Source organism: Heterodontus francisci, chromosome 18 (assembly GCF_036365525.1).
Source record: "Heterodontus francisci isolate sHetFra1 chromosome 18, sHetFra1.hap1, whole genome shotgun sequence".
NCBI classification, from domain to species: Eukaryota; Metazoa; Chordata; class Chondrichthyes; order Heterodontiformes; family Heterodontidae; genus Heterodontus; species Heterodontus francisci.
Genome location: NC_090388.1, coordinates 72,245,622 through 72,264,332, shown reverse-complemented (window position 1 = coordinate 72,264,332; position 18,711 = coordinate 72,245,622).

Here is an 18,711-nt window from a genome sequence, read left to right as displayed (position 1 = left end):
AGATTTTACATTGAACTCAAAAGACACTAAATGAACTCCAGCTATTGCTTTCACCTTGAGTCTTTCTCCTTTTCTGTCTCTGTCTCTGTGTGTGTTTATCGTGCATGTATGCTAGCATGGCCATGTTGCATATTTTTAGTAGTTCTAACCGAATTAGAGTCTTAAGGTTAATAAATTTACACCTTTCTTGTTTAAATCTAAGAAAACCTGTCTGGTTGATTCCTTTGCCATTATAATTGGAGAGCAGTGAACAATGATGCACTGAGGGGAAGCTAAAAACACAGTGTTTTAAAAATTAAACCCTTTTACGGTCAAACCAGGAAAAGTCTGAGAGGGAACCCCTTGATCCCTTTCTCACCTGGTTAGAACAGAAATTTGGTGGCTAGCGTCCGGATTTGACTCACAGACAAACGGGAAATTGGAAGTGGGATGTCAAATTGATCCCAATCAAAAAGAGAAAAGATTTCAATACAGGTTTTCTTGTGGTTGTGTGTGTTAGAATACTAACATGTCTACGACTGAAGCCAGTAACTCCCCAAGCCAGGGTGAAGTAACTTGGGATAAATTAAAAGCACTGTCTATGGAAGAGTTGAGAAAAATGGCTGAGCAGTGTGGGATCACTGTCCGTGCCAAAGCTAGAAAGTCTGAACTCCTAATACTAGTGGCCAACCATTTTTCCCTTAAATCTGAAGAAGCAGAAACAGGGTTAGAAATAAACTTCGACAGGGTATTGCTAGCAAAGATACAATTGGAACAAAGGAAACTTGAATTAGAAGGCAGGGAAAGAGAAAAAGAGATACAGTAGAAAGAAAAAGAAAGAGAGGAGAGAGAGAAAGAAAGAACCTTCCAGAAGGAACATGAGGAAAGAGAAAGAACCTTCCAAAAGGAACATGAGGAAAGAGAAAGAACCTTCCAGAAGGAACATGAGGAAAGAGAAAGAGAAAGACAGGAGAATGAAAAAGAGAGAGAGGAGAAAGAACCTTCCAGAAGGAATATGAAGAGAGAGCTGAGGCGGCTTGAGTTAACTAGGGGGTGACAGAGTAACCCCAGTGAAAGCATAGCCAATATGGAGGATCGTAATTCAGGGCTGGGGACTGAATTGTTAAAATTTATTCAACAGATCCCAAAATTAAATGAGGGAGATGTGGAAGCATTTTTTTGTATCTTTTGAAAAACTTGTAAGTGGCCAGCTGAGACTTAGACTCTTCTGTTATAAAGCAAGTTAACAGGAAAAGCCGATAAAGTTTATTCCCTGTTACCAGATGAGAGTTCATCCAATTATGAACTGACAAAAAATGCTATCCTTGGATTATATGAGCTAGTACCGGAAGCCTATCACCAGAAAGTTTGAAACTTCAAGAAGCAAGCTGAATGAACTTCCCTGGAGTTTGAGAGAAGTTAGCATCTGGCCTTTGACCGGTGGCTGAGGGTTCTTAAAGTGCAGCCCAGCAATGAAAATCTCAGGAAGGTAATTTTGTTTCAGGAATTTAAAAACTCTCTTCCACTCTCCATAAAGACACATGTAGAGGAACAGAAAGTTTACAGAGCCAGGCAAGCCGCAGTTCTGGCTGATGAGTTTGCTTTGATTAAAAAGTCAGTTCCCCAGGGGAAACCTTTCCTAGCTACCCCCACAAATCCGAAAAAGGACAAAGGGTGGGAAGGTGATAGAAACCCAAGCAGTCCTGGGAAAGAAAGAAAAGCAGGAGACACAGGGGGTCCTTCTCCAGCCAAAAAGGAATGTTTTGTAAGTAGGAGTGAGACCTGGAGACCTGTGGTGCTTCCATTGTAATAAAGCAGGTAATCTAAGAGCTGATTGCTGGAAATTATGAGGAAAATCTGTGGGATTAATCAGGACACACCCGCTCAGTGAAGGAGAAAGAACCCTGATGGAAAGCACAGCTGAACAAGCTGTGGCTTTAACTGCAGCAGTAGTAAGACCGAGGAAGCATACTGCTGAGAGTGCAGAAACATTTAATAGGATTCCTGAAGGTTATCAGGATTTTGTGTCCGAAGGGAGAGTAACCCCCTACCCCTCGAGTGGGGCGAGCAAGCCCATTGTAATTCTCAGGGACACAGGGGCCACTAGATCCCTTTTACTGGGAAAAGGCCTGACCTTTCCCCCAGAGAGTGCAGTAAATACCAGAATGGTGAATGATATTGGAAGGCAGTGTATGCCTGTACCTTTACATGGGGTGCACTTGGGAGTGTGACCTAGTTTCCGGACTGGTGACCGTAGGGATTGTCCCTAGTTTGCCTGTGGACGGGGTTGACCTGTTCCGAGGTGATGATCTGGTGGGGACGAAGGTGGTAGCTTCCCCAGTAGTGAAAGAGAGACCGCGGGAGGCCAAAGAGACAGGACAGTGGCAGGAGATGGTCCTCTGCAGTTTCCCTGAATGTGTTGTGAATCGGGCCACGATCAAACCAGCTCCCTCTTTCACCCAGCTATATGGATACCCGACCCTTTCACCCAGCTGAATGGACACCTGTGCCGACCACCCAAGACCAAGCCCACTCGTGCAGAGGGCACAGCACTGCAAACCAACAATGGCCTCCTTTCCCCCCATGAATACTGTTCATGGCTGCCTTCCCATCGTGGCTCTGAGGTTAGGCCTCAGTGCAGCAGCTTGCAATGGCCATGGCTCAGAAGGCACGTGGCAGTCGTCAACTTAATTCCAATCCCTCTATTGAATCGTGATCAATTGCATTCAAATGTATCTAAACTAACTGTTCAGCAAATCAAATTGCAGTCCCGTTGCGTCAGGGCGTGCTTTCCAGCCACTGACTGAATCCAGAACTACCGTCGGATTTCTAGGCGGGCACGTCCTTCACTATTCTCCGGCCTCCACGCTTCCATTCCCGCTCCAAACTGCCTCACTAAATTTCGCCATCATTAATCTCATCCACCTTTAAAGTGACCAGGGATGTTTTAACATGTTTTATATCTAATTCTGAATGGTAGTTGACAAGAGCTTTTATTACTGCAGTGGCTTTTGTTTTCCCACACGAAAATTCTTTTGAATTGGGAAACAACAGCTTTACAAGTTTTGTGAAATGATCTGCAAATACAATTGGTAATCCATGTTCTGCAATGGCTTGGCAAAAAAAAATCACTTCAGCATTTGTCACCTTCTGATCTAAAGTCTGCTGAGATGGACTACAAAAGCCTGCATCAACTGTTGCGTTTTCAAGTGCGCAGCCAGACTTACATGCTTGTAAGTATCCAGGTGCTTTCTGAGGTGTTTAGTCCAGAATTCCCGATGCTGATGTCCTCAGAAAAAATGAGACAAAATGTGCATTCATCTGAAAGTCTGCTGTTCTTTTATAGTGTAGGATCTGCTCCAATTTGTGTTTATTTGCACCTGTAGTGGTGCTGCTTACTTTGATTTTGCTTTTCCGACATAACTAATGAGAAACTTCAGCCAGTAGGAAAAAATCTAGACATTTGAAAGTTTTACCATGAGATCATTAGTGAGGAATAATTTAACTTAAAAATCACGTCTCTTGTGATAAATTCAGGGGGCATAGCTGGGAGAAGATCCTCAATTCCCTTAATTGTAGACAGCCTCTTTTCAAAGGCCCTAGTGGCTTCCATGGTCTTAACTACTGGAAAACTTTTAGTTCAGTCTCTCACATGGCGAAAGCAGTTGGTTTTCCATCCCCCGACCAGGTTCTCCATCCCCTGTCCAGGTTCTGACTCTCTGCCTAATGGACCTGTGTTTAAATTTGATTCTGTCTTGTTCCTTCATGGTTGCCAATCTGTGATACAATTTGACAAGACAACCAATATGGTGGCGATTGGTAACTTTAACTTTTTTTTATTATTCATTCATGGGATGTGGGAATCGCTGGCCAGGCCAGCATTTGTTGCCCAACCCTAATTGGCCTTGAGAAAGTGGTGGTGAGCTACCTTCTTGAACCGCTGCAGTCCATGTGGGGTAGGTATACCCACAGTGGGGGATTCAGTGATGGTAATGCCATTAAATGTCAAGGGGAGATGGTTAGATTCTCTCTTGTTGGAGATGGTCATTGCCTGGCACTTGTGTGGTGCGAATGTTCCTTGCCACCTATCAGCCCAAGTCTGGATATTGTACAGGTCTTGCTGCATTTCTACACAGACTGCTTCAGTATCTGAGGAGTCACGAATGGTGCTGAACATTGTGCAATCATCAGCAAGCATCCCCACTTCTGACCTTAAGACTGAAGGAAGGTCATTGATGAAGCCCAAGATGGTTGGGCCTAGGACACTACCCTGAGGAACTCCTGCAGTGATGTCCAGGAGCCGAGATGATTGATCTCCAACAACCACAACCATCTTCCTTTGTGCTAGGTATGACTCCAACCAGCGGAGAGCTTTCCCCCGATTCCCATTGCCATACTCAGTCAAATGCTGCCTTGATGTCAAGGGCAGTCACTCTCACCTCACCTCTTGAGTTCAGCTCGTTTGTCCATGTTTGAACCAAGGCTGTAATGAGGTCAGGAGCTGAATGGCCCTGGCGGAACCCAAACTGAGCGTCACTGAGCAGGTTATTGCTAAGCAAGTGCCACTTGATGGCACTGTTGATGACACCTTCCATCACTTCGCTGATGATTGAGAGTAGGTTGATGGGGCAGTAATTTTTTTTTTAGAGATACAGCACTGAAACAGGCCCTTCAGCCCACCGAGTCTGTGCCGACCAACAACCACCCACTTATACTAACCCTAGTATAGGTAGGTGGTAGGGAAATATAGGGACAGGTGGGGATGTGGTAGGAATATGGGATTAGTGTAGGATTAGTATAAAATGGGTGGTTGATGGTCGGCACGGACTCAGTGGGCCGAAGGGCCTGTTTCAGTGCTGTATTTCTAAACTAAACTACAGTAATCCCATATTCCTTACCACCTACCTACCTACACTAGGGGCAATTTACAACGGCCAATTTACCTATCACCTGCAAGTCTTTGGCTGTGGGAGGAAACCAGAGCACCTGGCGAAAACCCACGCGGTCACAGGGAGAACTTGCAAACTCCACACAGGCAGTACCCAGAATCGAACCCAGGTCCCTGGAGCTGTGAGGCTGCGGTGCTAACCACTGCGCCACTGTGCCGCCCCAATTGGCTGGGTTGGACTTTGTTTTTGTCTCTGGTTCGGAAGCATGGGTTTGTCGCAATTCTCCCACAGATTGTCAACTAAAGTTGGATGTTTCGCTTCCCCTCACCACACCCAACTCCACCCCCCCCACCACCACACAACCCACCCCTACTCCTCATAGTGGAGTTACTGCAAGATTTGTGTGTTAGGGTCGGAGCAGGAGCACTTCTGATATGGAGAATATGGAGTCATTAGCCATGTCACCAGTAGTTAAAAAGATTTGAATGCTTCTCATAATGGAAAATAAATTATATTGTTCCAGCTTTGTATTTTTGCTCCAAAATACACCAAGGAACAACACTGTTGCTAAGGCATTAGTGTACCGTACAATGATAACAAATGTCAGTAAGAATGCCCAGAGACGATCATCTACCATCAATGTTACAGTCCTTGTCTGTAACCTGGTCTGGAGTTTCAGACCTCCTCTGGACTTTGTTGTTTTCCCATTCTCCATAGTGGGCAGAGCACACTGTTGGATGATAAAGTCCACCATTTCCTTTCCTCCCCCTACCTTTGTATCACAGTGATTGACTATAGCGTGTATTGTCTGGCCAAGCTGCTACTATGAACTACAAATGGTAATTTCATGCTATTCAGCAACTGCTTTTTCTTGCATGCAGAAGTCCAGTATAGATGAGATGGACCTCAACACCAGTGTTCCCAGTTGAATTTGGTCTTTGTTGATTGCCAGCAGTTGGATTTCTGTTATCTGGCTTGTGATAGCTGGAGTTAGAACTTAGAAGCAGCAAAGGATTTCAATTTGATACATCTCAGAAAATGCTTTGTTGATTTGATCCATAGCAATACAAATTTGTTTATGCAAATTGATGATCAGATTCTCGAGCGGTTCACTGTTCCTCTCTCGGGCATTGTGTTGTCCACCACAGAGCCCCTGAGTGACACTGAAATCACTGGAGATTTTCTGGTACCTGGAATTAATGTGGGCATCTCATTCTCAATTGGATTTTGGTAGGTTATCCAGCCACTTCTATCTAATACTGCTATGTTCACTTTGGGTTCTTTATGAGAAACCCCGTATTTAAAAGTATGTGGTAGAAAATTGATGAAAAAAGAAATGTATCTTTGGAGTCGGGTCTACCTTGACTGGGTAGGGATGAATGCTCTCACAAACAGTACAAGGCAAAACAGAATATGCACTTCATCCTCTCAGCTGTTGCTGTATGAAACATAGTTTGTAAGAAATGATTGCAGAAAGGGACAATACAATTCTTATTCACTGTACACGGGTTTTCCAGCATCATCTCCTTGAGGCTGAACCAGACTGTTCATAACCTTTATTTGGCCCCGAGATGAGTTTCCAACCATATATCTGCTCTATCACCAAGACCCCCTTCTTCCACCTCAGTAACATTGCCCAACTCTGCCCCTGCCTCAGCTCATCTGCTGCTGAAACTCTCATCCATTCTTTTGCAATCTCTAAACTTGACTAATTCACTGTTCTGGCTGGCTTCCCATCTTCCAACCTATATAAACAAGCGTATCCAAAACTCTGCTGCCTATATCTCAACTCACACCAAGTTCTGTTCATCTATCACCTCTGTGCTTGCTGACCTACGTTGGCTCCTGTCTGGCAACACCTCTATTTTAAATTCTCATCCTTGTTTTCAAATCCCTCGATGGCCTCTTCCCTCATTATCTCTGTAACCTCCTCCAGCCCTACAACCCTCTGAGTTCTGTGCAGTCCTCCAATTCTGGCCTCTTGTGCATCCCTGATTTTAATCACTCCTTAGCTGTTTGGGCCCTAGGCTCTGGAATTCCCTCCCTAAACCTTTGTAGCTCTCTATCTCTCTCCCTTTCCCTCCTTTAGGGTGCTCCTTAAAACCTACTACTTTGATCAAGCTTTTGGTCAGCTGCCTAATATCTCCTTATGTGGCTTGGTGTCGTATTTTGTTTGATAATGCTCCATCAAGTGCCTTTGGATGTTTTAGTATGTTATAGGTGCAATATAAATGCAAGTTGTTGTTGAAAATGTGCAAACTTAATTTGGATTTTACTTTGGAGAATTGCCCTTTTATCTCCTCGTCAGTGAATTTTATTTTTAAACGTAATGGCTTCTTTTCTCTAAAGAAACTTCAATCACAAACCATGGGTGGAGATGAGATTGGAGGCAAGGGGGGGGGGGGGAGCTGGGAAAATAGACGGGTGCCACATCGGGGCATTCCCTACCAACCCCAACCCCACCCCGCATATACAGTCTGCCTCTGGAGGAATTTCCTGGGGAGGACTGGGAAGAGGGTCGGCTGCCCACTCCGTGAAATCAGGCAGCCAATTAGGGTAATTAAGGCCCCACTTAGCGACCATTTTCCAAAGATGATGGCAGTTTTCTGTGTCGAGCCTAGCAGTTCATTGGAAGCAGCCTTCCGGTGGCAGGCTAGGGAACCACCAGAGCCGGAGACTGCAACCACATCCGAAACTAATCTTGCGTAGGGGTTTCCCCTCCACCCCGATGGCCCTAACAACTTCAGACTTCTTTAGTTGCTGACTTCTCGACAGGAAACTGAGAACACCTACATGGCTCACAATCACCTTTCTGCCTCAGCCGCGCTGACGTCTCATGATGGGGCTGTCAGCCATCATGTGCTGCGGGCCCTCTGATTGGGCCTCCAGCCTCAGAAACCCACTTGCCATCTGAATAGAAAGGCGAGCATGGAGGTGGCCAATTTCAGTTGATGCCTACAGATATATGACGCACCCACGCTAGCATGCATATGCGATACACACGTGCAAATAGAGACAGAAAAGAGCAGAAGAAAAATAAAGTGGAAAAGGTTGAGGCAATATTGTTGTTACGGTTCTTCGAGCTCACTGTAGAGTCCTTGATTGTAGATAGATCTTGCTTTTTGTTGGGGCCCAGTATTCTTCTTAAACCTTGTTCTCTGTAGGAGACTTTTCTCTCTTGGGGTTCATGCGTCTTCAGAGGCTTGACAGAAAGAGATGGGAGCAGACAGGAGAGATCTTCGGCAGTCCAGGAGCAAACAGACACTCTGAGTTCAAACTGTTGGTACAATTCAGAAAACCCAGGTTGTCAAGCAGGTTAGTCATGTGACAAACTGGTCTGACCACGTCTTGGATTGCATCACCTTAGCAGTCTCTGAAATGCTCCTCTTACACACAATACCTGGTGATCAAGGTCCATTGTGAGTTGAATGTGTCAGGGAATGGTCCTTTGTCCTTTCAATCACCATCTGTTAATATGCAAATGTCTTTTTCAGCCACAGCTGATCTGTTTAACAAGTCCTTTCTTCACCCCAGTAACAGTTTAAAATCAATGTTCATGACAAAATTAATGTGCCTCATTCTTGGCAGATGGGGGCCTAGCATGACACTAGAATGGATTGAGAATTGGTTAACAGACAGAAAGCAGAGAATAGGAATAAATGGGTCATTCCCAGGATGACAGGCTGTTACTAGCGGGGTATGGTAAGGATCAGTGCTAGGTTCACAGCTGTTCACAATCTATATAAATGATTTGGATGTGGGTATCAATTGTAATATTTCCAAATTTGCTGATGAGACAGAACTAGGTGGGAAGATTCAAAGAGGCTTTCAGGGGACTTGGACAGGCTAAGTGAATGGGCAAGAACATGGCAGATGGAATATAACGTGACCTGGGTATTCTTGTTCATGAGTCATGAAAAACTAGCATGCAGGTGCAGCAAGCAATTAGGAAGGCAAATGGTATGTTGGCCTTCATCGCAAGGGGATTTGAGTACAGGAGTAAAGATGTCTTGCTGCAATTGTATAGAGTCTTGCTGAGACTACAGCTGGAGTAGTGTGTACAGTTTTGGTCTCCTTACCTAAGGAAGGATATACTTGTCATTGAGGGAGTACAATGGACATTCACCAGACTAATCCCTGGAATGGCAGGATTGTTTTATGAGGAGAGATTGAGGAAACTGTGCCTGTATTCACTAGAATTTCAAAGAATGAAAGGTGATCGCATTGAAACATGCCCTGTAAGAATTTTGTATGACAGGGTGGATGTCGATAGGATGCTTACCCTGGCTGGTGAGTCTTGAACCAGGGAACATAATCTCAGAATAAGAGGTAGGCCATTTAAGACTGAGATGAGGAAGAATTTCTTCACTCAGAGGGTGTTGAATCTTTGGAATGATCTACCCCAGAGGGCTGTAGAAGCTCAATACTGAGCATGTTCAAGACAGAAATTGATAGATTGCTGGAGACAAATGACATCAAGGGAAATGGAGATATCGCGGGAAAGTGATGCTGAAGTAGATGATCAGCCTTGATCTAGTTGAATGGCGGAGCGGGCTTGACAGGCCGAATGTCCTACTCCTGTTCCGATGTTTCTATGGTCCTATTCCACCTTGAGAGATTGAACCGTAGAAAATTTACGGCACAGAAGGAGGCCATTCAGCCCATTGTGCCCGTGCCGGCTGAAACAAAAACTAGCCGCCAAATCTCATCCCACCTTCCAGCACCTGGTCCATAGCCTTGCTGGTTACAGCAATTGAAGGTTTCTGCCTCGGCCACTGTTCCTGGCAGTGAATTCCAGACACCCACGACCCTCTGGGTGAAAAAGTTTTTCCTCATGTCCCCTCTAATCCTTCTACCAATCACCTTAAATCTGTGCCCCTGGTAATTGACCTCTCCGCTCGGGGAAACAGGTCCTTCCTGTCTACTCTATCTAGGCCCCTCATAACTTTGTATACCTCAATTAAGTCACTCCTCAGCCTCCTCTGAAGGAAAACAGCCCTACCCTAGCCAATCTTTCCTCAGAGCTGCAACTTTCAAGCCCTGGCAACATTCTTGTAAATCTCTTCTGTACTCTCTCCAGGGCAATTACATCCTTCCTGTAATGCAGTGACCAGAACTGTACACAATACTGCAGCTGTGGCCTAACCAGCGTTTTATACAGTTCCAGCATTAAATCTCTGCTTTTGTATTCTATACCTAGTCCAATAAAGGAATGTATTCCACATGCCTTCTTCACTCTATTTACCTGTCCTGCCACCTTCAAGGACCTGTAGACATGCACTCCAAGGTCTCTCATTTCTTCTACCCCTCTCAATATCCTCCCGTTTATTGTGTATTGCCTCTTGTTCTAACTTTGTTTGCCCACCCCAAATGCATTACCTCACACTTTTCTGGATTGAATTCCATTTTCCACTTTTCCGCCCACTCAACCAAAACATTGATATCACTCTGGAATCTACAGCTATCCTCTTCACTATCAACTACACAGCCATTTTTTGTGTCATCAGCAAATTTCCCAATCATGCCTCCCATATTTAAGTCCAGATCATTAATATATACCACAAACAGCAAGCGAACCAACTCTGAGCCCTGTGGAACGCCACTGGAAACAGCTTTCCATTCACAGACACATCCGTCGACTACTACCCTTTGTTTCCTGTTACTGAGCCAATTTTGGATCCAACCTGCCACATTCCCCTGTATCCCATGGGCTTTCATTTTACTGACCAGTCTGCCATGTGGGACCTTGTCAAATGCCTTACTAAAATCCATGTAGACCACATCCACTGCACTACCCTCATCAATTATTCTTGTTACTTCCTGAAATAACTCAATCAAGTTAGTGAGACATGACCTTCCCTGAACAAATCTATGCTGACTATCCTGATTAATCCGTGCCTTTCTAAGTGGCAGTCTATCCTGTCCCTCAGAATTGATTCTAATAATTTACCCACCATTGAGGTCAGACTGACTGGCCTATAATTATTTGGACTACCCCTCGCATCCTTTTAAAACAATGGTACAACGTTCGCAGACCTCCAATTGTCTGGTACCGCGCCTGTATCTAGTGAGGATTTGAAGATGATCCTCAGAGCATTCGCTATTTCCTCCCTGGCTTCTTTTACAAACCCGGGATGCAATCCATCCAGCCCTGGTGATTTATCCACTTTCAAAGATGTCAGACCCTCTAGTACTTCCTCTATCATTATCCTTATCGTATCTAATATTTCACACTCTTCCTCTTTAACTACAATGTCTGCATCAACCATCTCCTTTGTGAAGACAGAGACAAAATACCCTGACCAGATCTTCTGCACCCACGCATAAGTTCCCTTGTACATCTCTGATCGGCCCTACCCTTACCTTAGTTATCCTCTTGCCCTTAATATACTGATAAAACATCTTCGTGTTTTCCTTGATTTTACCTGCCAATAATTTTTCATGCCCTCTCTTGGCTTTTTTAATTTTTTTTTTTACTTCACCCCTGCTCTTTTTATACTCCTCTGGGCTTTCTAAAGTATTAAGTTTGTTGTGATTGTCGTAAGTTTTCTTTTTCTGCTTTAACTTACCTTGTAAGCTTTTAGATAACCAGAGGGCTCTAGATTTGGCAGTACCACCCTTTATCTTTATGGGGACATGCCTACACTGTGCCTGTAGAATCTCGCTTTTGAATGCCTCCCACTGGTTTGCCACAGATTTTCCTTCAAGTAGCTGTATCCAGTCCACTTTTGCCAGGTTGCCTCTCAGTTTTGTAAAATTTGCTTTCCCCCAATTTAGAACATTTACTCCTGTCTTATCTTTGTCCTTTTCCATGATTATGCGAAAACTAACTATTATGGTCACTATCTCCAAAATGGTCACCCACTGTTACTTCATCCACTTGTCCAGCTTCATTGCCAAAGACCAAATCTAGAATTGCGCCCCCTCTCGTTTGGCGTGTTATGTGCTGGCTAAAAAAGTTCTCTTGAATGCAGTTCAAGAATTTTGTGTCCTCTGTGCCCTTCACACAGTTGATATTGGGGTAGTTGAAATCCCCAACTATTATTGCCCTATAGTTTTTGCACTCAGAAATGTGCCTACATATTTGTTCTTCTATCTCCCTCTCAGTATTTGGGGGTCGAGAGTACACTCCTAGTAGTGTGGTTGCTCCTTTTTTATTTGAGCTCCACCCATATGGTCTTGTTTGATGATTCTTTTAGCATATCATCCCTCCTCAAAGCTATTATTGATTCCTTAACTAATAATGCCACCCCCCCCTCCTTTTTTATCCCCCTCTCTATCCCACCTGAAAACTCTATATCCAGGGATGTTGAGCTGCCATTCTTGCCCTTCTTTAAGCCAAGTTTCCGTTATAGCAATGATATCGTGTTGCCATGTGTCTATCTGTGCCCTCAGCTCATCGGCTTTATTTACTAAACTCCTTGCATTTAAATAAATGCCGTTTAACACCGCCAAATTCCTGTGCTGCACATTTTTTAACATTTGCTTTTTCTGTCTTTCAGAGTCACACACTAATTTTCTGCCTCCCATTCCCTGCCCTGAAATTGTCCCACCTGAGATTGCGCTCAAGTTCCCATCCCCCTGCCAAATAGTTTAAGCCATCCCCAACAGCACTAGCAAACCTTCCTGCAAGGATATTTGTCCCAGTCCTGTTCAGGTGTAGACCGTCCAGCTTGTACAGGTCCCACCTTCCCCAGAACCGGTCCCAATGCCCCAGAAATCTGAAGCCCTCCCTCCTGCACCATCTCTCCAACCACACGCTCATCTGGTGTATTTTCCTATTTCTATACTCACTAGCACATGGCCTTGGGAGTAATCCAGAGATTACTACCTATGAGGTCCTGCTTGCTAATCTTGTTCCTAACTCCCGAAACTCAGCCTGCAGGACCTCATCCCTCTTTCGTGTATCTTTGGTACCAATGTAGACTACGACCTCTGGCTGTGCACCCTCACCCTCCAGAATGCTCTGTAGCAGCTCGGTGATATCCATGACCCTTGCACCAGGGAGGCAATATACCATCCTGGAATCACGTCTGTGACCACAGAAACGCCTATCTGTTTCCCTAACTATAGAATCCCTACCACTGTTGCTCTCGTCTTTTTTCCTGCACAGCTGAGCCACCCATGGTGCTCTGGTCATAACTGTCACTGTACTCTCCAGAGGACCCCTCTCCCTCATCGGTACTCAGAACTGAATACCAGTTAGAAAGTGGGATACTCTCTGGGGACTCCTGCACTACCTGCCTTGACCTTTTTGTCTGTCTGTCTGGCAACCACCCAGTTCCTGTCTGCCTGTGCTCTCTTGAGCTCTGGAGTGACTATCTCTTGAAACGTGCTATTCACGTAGTTCTCCGCCTCGCGGATGCGCCACGGTGACTCCAGCCTCCGCTTGAATTCCGAAACCCGGAGCTCAAGCTTCAGAAGCCGGTGACACTTCTTGTAGATCTGTTTGTCACGTGTCTAAGAGATGGAAATCTGTTCTAAATCAAGAGAGTATCACTGTTACACTCCCTGCTCCTGCTACCACATAAACAGATATGGGTCAGTAGGAGTTAACGTCCATAAAAAGTAGGCACTCAGACTGACACCTCTGATTCCAAGAACATATCTATGATTGTCCCAAAGGCAATCCTAACTTCTGAGAACATAAACCTTGACCCGGATTTTGCAATTGTAATGACAATAAAATTGTCAGTGCTCACGGTCCTTACAACTGTGAAACTGACAGCAACTTCTGGCGTCCACACAGGTGAAGTTAAACACTGAAATCCAGAAATTGCTGTCAGTGATTCCCTGTTCCTACACAGTATGCGCCGTTGAAGTCCCCGCTGATGGCAATCTTTAGAAATCACTAAACTGATGAGCCAATTCAGCCAATTTGGTTCATTCCATGTGATATCAATAAACGGCTGAGCACACCGGATACAACAAAAGCTATAGGCCCCAAGAACATCCTGGCTATAGTGTTGAAGACTTTTGCTGCAGAACTAGCCTTGCCTCTAGTTAAGCTGTTCCAGCACAGCTACAACACTGGCATTTATCCGACAAATTGCCCAGATATGTCCTAACCACAAATAAGGACAAATCCAATCTGGCCAATTACCGCCCCATCAGTCTACTGTCAATCATCGGCAAAGTGATGACACGTGTCGTTGATAGTGCTATCAAATGGCCCTTACTCAACAATAAATGCTCGCGAATGCTCAGTTTAGGTTCTATCAGGACCACTTGTCTCTAAACCTCATTTGAGCCTTGGTCCAAACATGGACAAAGAATCTGAATTCCAGAGGTGAGGTGCGGACGACTGCTCTTGGCATCAAGGCAACATTTGACCGAGTGTGACATCAAGGAGCCCTTGTCAAATTGAAGTCAATGGACAGTGGGGGAAAGATTTCCACTGGCATAAAGGAAGATGACTGTAATTATTAGAGGTCAATCATCTCGGCACCAAGATGTGGCTAAAGGAGCTCCTCAGGGCAGTGTACTATGCCAACCATCTTCAGCCAGTTCATCAATGACCTTCCCTCCAGCATAAGGTCAGAAGTGACGTTATTTTCTGGTGAATGCAGTGTTCAGTTCCATTTGCAACTCCTCAGATACTGAAGCAGTCTATGCCCACATGCAGCAGGACCAGAACAACATTCAAGCTTGGACTGATATGGGGCAAGTTACATTTGAGTCGCACAAGTGGTCAGATGTGAACCCTCCGTGGTAAACACTCCCAGCACGTACCTTCATGACTAGCTGTATGCACATTTTGATAACATTCCCACCAAGCACCTATGTGACTATGAGTGAGCACACTCCCAGCATTTACCTTTGTGAATAGATGCGAGAAATCTGTTGTACGCTTCAGCATGATCTTCATGGCTACTCGTGAGCAGCCTATGCAGAACACTCCCAGCATGCATTTTCATGACTAGTTGTGAGCATCCTGTAGATAACACTCCCAGCATCCACCTTCATGACTAGGTGTAAGCACTTTGCATGGAGCCCAAAGTAGTTGCATGAACTCATTAGTTTTATTGAAGATTATTTTTCTTAAATCATTGTTCTTGTCCTAGGAATTCTCATTTCTTCACACCTTCAACGTCCATTAAAAAAGAATTCAGTAGTAGTTCAATCACCTCATTCTAAATGTTAAGTATTTCACTGCTGATTCACAGAAGTAACAGCAACATTTGGCTGTAAACTGTGAAATATAGCGTTGGAAATAGTTATCCGGTTAATTTCTACTGCATACTTTAAGTGTTCTCTGAAGCTTTCATACAGCCTCAAGCTCCTCACTGATTGTATAGTTCAATACAATTAGCCAGCCAAACACTGTTAAAGCAGTGAAAAGTCCCAGGTTTGTGTTCAATAAAAAGTTGTCTTACACCCAGAGCCAGAATCAGCCATCTTGAATCATCAATCTCTCAGCTCTTTTTTTGGGGTGAGGGGGAGGGTGGTTGCGGTGGTTGCAGGTTACATCTGAAAATGTGACATTGCAATGTAGAAGACTACAGTTTTACAGGAGACTCCAATATCCTGCATAAGAGCTGACACTGGGAAAAGCCCACTGTACTTTATATAGTATTTGGGAAGGATGGTTACAAAATAAGACTGGATAGATTATTTTTGCAGTGCAGACTTCCCACAGAGTGAGAGAGATTTTCTTGAAAATATTAGTGGTAGGGAAGAAGAAACAAGGGATCATCAGTTAGGAATAATGTTATTAAAGGCTTATGTATACTGCAGCAAAAATAGTGTTGGCAGTTGTTGACTTCAAACTTCTGAAACTGAGAATTTGGACCTTATTCAGAGTATTTAATAAATCTACAGTATCCAGTTTCCTCATTGTAAAAAGCTGTTAAACAGTATCAATGGCTCCTTTGAGCAAAACTGAGAGGTATAGCAAAATAATCAATGCCTAAAAATTGTCCTTCTACTATTTTTGGGCATGTGAAGGGTATAGTTTGCACCCCATCCCCCACCTGAATGGTGAGGCCCAATGCTCTCTAGATATTGAGCCTCAGGCCTCATTTCAATGTTCCCTGTGAAGCATGACAAGCCAGTCATTGAAAAGAACTCCAGGTTTGGGGCACTGCTAGTGATGCAGTGGGTCTCAGGTGAGTGTTGTCAGGGATTGAGACTTGGCTCAATGTGGAGGATTGCAGGAGATGGTGTTGGGAGTGGAGGAGAGATACTGGCATCACATTCAGCTGCGTTGTGCACCTTCTTTGCTGCAGTTTATCCTTAGGACTGGTTTACCTGAGCACTGCTCGTGCCGGCTGCTTTAGGGCATATCAGTCTTACAGACGGGGGCCTCAAACAGGAATATGGACCCATATTTGCCCATGCATAGCGCCTAACACCTAGTTCTGGCATTGGTAAAGCATACCTCATTTGTTGCTAGCCACCTTAACCAATTTGGCAGGCAGCACACAGGAAATATGCAAATGCTACCTGCATGTCCTACTGGGGCTTAGTAATCCAAACACTGCTTGAAAAACAGGCATCATGGAGATCAGTTTTTAGGCCTTTATGTCATAAATGCAGTAGATATCTCCAAAACCTTTGAGGGCATTTGGCACCCTGCACCTCTAAAATGTTTGCATCACATGCTTCATTTCCTGCAAATTGTGTAACTCCATTCCACTTGCAGTGAAATGGTTGAATCATTACGTAGTGATCTCTATTTGTTTCAGTTGACAATAAAATTATTTTTTTCAATTCTTCAAAGACAGTTACTTCATTTCTTTCAAGTTTGAACATCTACTCACTCTCAACTGCTGCATTGCTCTGTCACCCATCAGCGTCCATTATTCCTCCAAACTTAAATGCCACCCCATCTTGTATAATGTTAATGTTGCCTTCAAGAATCTTGATTTTCTCTTACATATGTTACGACCGTAGCAGGAACAATGCACTATTAATTCAGCCCCATCACTCCACAGGTTGCAGCATATTTATTAATTTATCAAAATTGGAAAAACAGCCAAATTAAACACTCTAGTATCCCTATAATGAAACAGACCAAACCAGGCATCTTTAGACACAAATGAACTATTTAAAAAAAAAAATCTTAAACACGATTAAGATAAACCTATGGCTGAAGACCTTATAACGTCTCAATTTAATCTAATTCCTGCATTCATGCACATACATTCAAAAATAACAATCAACTGTTTTTTAAAAAGGTAGTTTTTAAGATTAGCTGTCTGGTAAGAATAACTAAAAATGAGAAAGGCTTTGTGTTTTACGTTCCTGGTGAATGAGGTCTTCTAAGGTGAAGATAATCAAAGTTCACTTGAAGTCTTTATCTGGATTTGATGTAAATACTCTGTTCTTGATAGGCAAACAGCTCTGCTGCAGTAGCATTGAACAGTTCTTTCAATGATGAGCACAGCAATATAAATAATTTGTTGATAAAGAAAAGCTTTTCTTCCTTATTCAGGGAATTATCTTGGCTTGTAGCTTTGTAGAATTTTTCTTGAGAGGATAAAACAGCTCCTTTTCTCTTCAGTTCCTCGCTGGCAAGTCTCTCAGAACCAACTGGTTCAAACTGGTTTCTGCCAGTTCCCCACACAGTTAAAATGGACACATACCATATGACCTGCTTTTGCTCAGGGTAACCAAAATGCAGCTGTGGTACACTCTGTCTCCAGAATGTTCTCCTCCCTTAAAGGTGCACTTTTTAAAAAAAACAATTTTAAAGGCAGATTTCACATAGATTTTTTTAAAATCTGAGACGACAAAATAATACAAGTCTGTGACACATACCAAACACTTATTTTCTTCTCAACAATTGTTAATACTTCATAAAGCTGAAGTCCATCCAAGTTTTAAATACCAGTACTCTGATTAATATTAACCTTCTCTTGCACGCCTGAATTGGATAAAAGCAAAAACACATCTTCCAATAGCAAATCGCATTCTTACCTCCAACCACTCCCATCACAACCTTCCTTGACTATTTTGTCATGACACTATGATAAACACATCTCTGAACATTTCTCTCATTTCACCTAAAGCTGTAAATACACCTAACAGCACTTTCGGAGCACCTTCACCACATGGACTATAGCGGTTCAGGAAGGTGGCTCACGACCAACTTCTCAAGAGCATCCAGAAAATGAATTCAAAATACACCAGCGTATGTGTTCTTCCTCCTCCTCCCTACATCCTCATTGTTGCAATAAAGACTCATCTCTTAATTTGATTCATTCTTTCCCAAGACATCAACAAAGTGGAATGCTTCGTCTCAGTCTGGTTTCCTTCCGCCTACCATCTTCAAAATGGAACAGAGTAGACTCTTTTCCGAGGTCAAGAATAAAGGAACATAGATACAAGATTAAATGGAAGAGATTTAAAACAGAAGGCAGGACAAACTCTTTACATAGAATAATGTGAGGCTGTGGAATTCACTTCCAAAGTTAGTGGTTGGGGTGGAAATTATGTCAACCAATTAAGGTTTAATTGGATGGGTGAATGAATACATTTTTTTGAAGGAATACGGGAACAAGATGGGTAAATGTAATTGGAAATATTTGCTCATTTGGAGGGTAAATGCTGATATGGACTGGTTGGGCCAAGTGGCCTTTTCCTATGTTGTAACTTCTATTTATTTCTCTGTATTCAGGCTTTCAAAATTCAAGCTTGAAATACACTTTGTTACTACTTCCTTATATCTGAGTCAGAAGGTTGTGGGTTCAAGCCTCGCTCCAGAGACTTGGTCACATAATTCAGACTGAAGCTTCAGCGCAGTACTAAGAGAATGCTACTTTAGTACAGGTGCATTTTTTCAGACGAGATGTCAAACCAAGGCTCCATCTGCCTTCTCGCATGAACACAAAATTTCTCA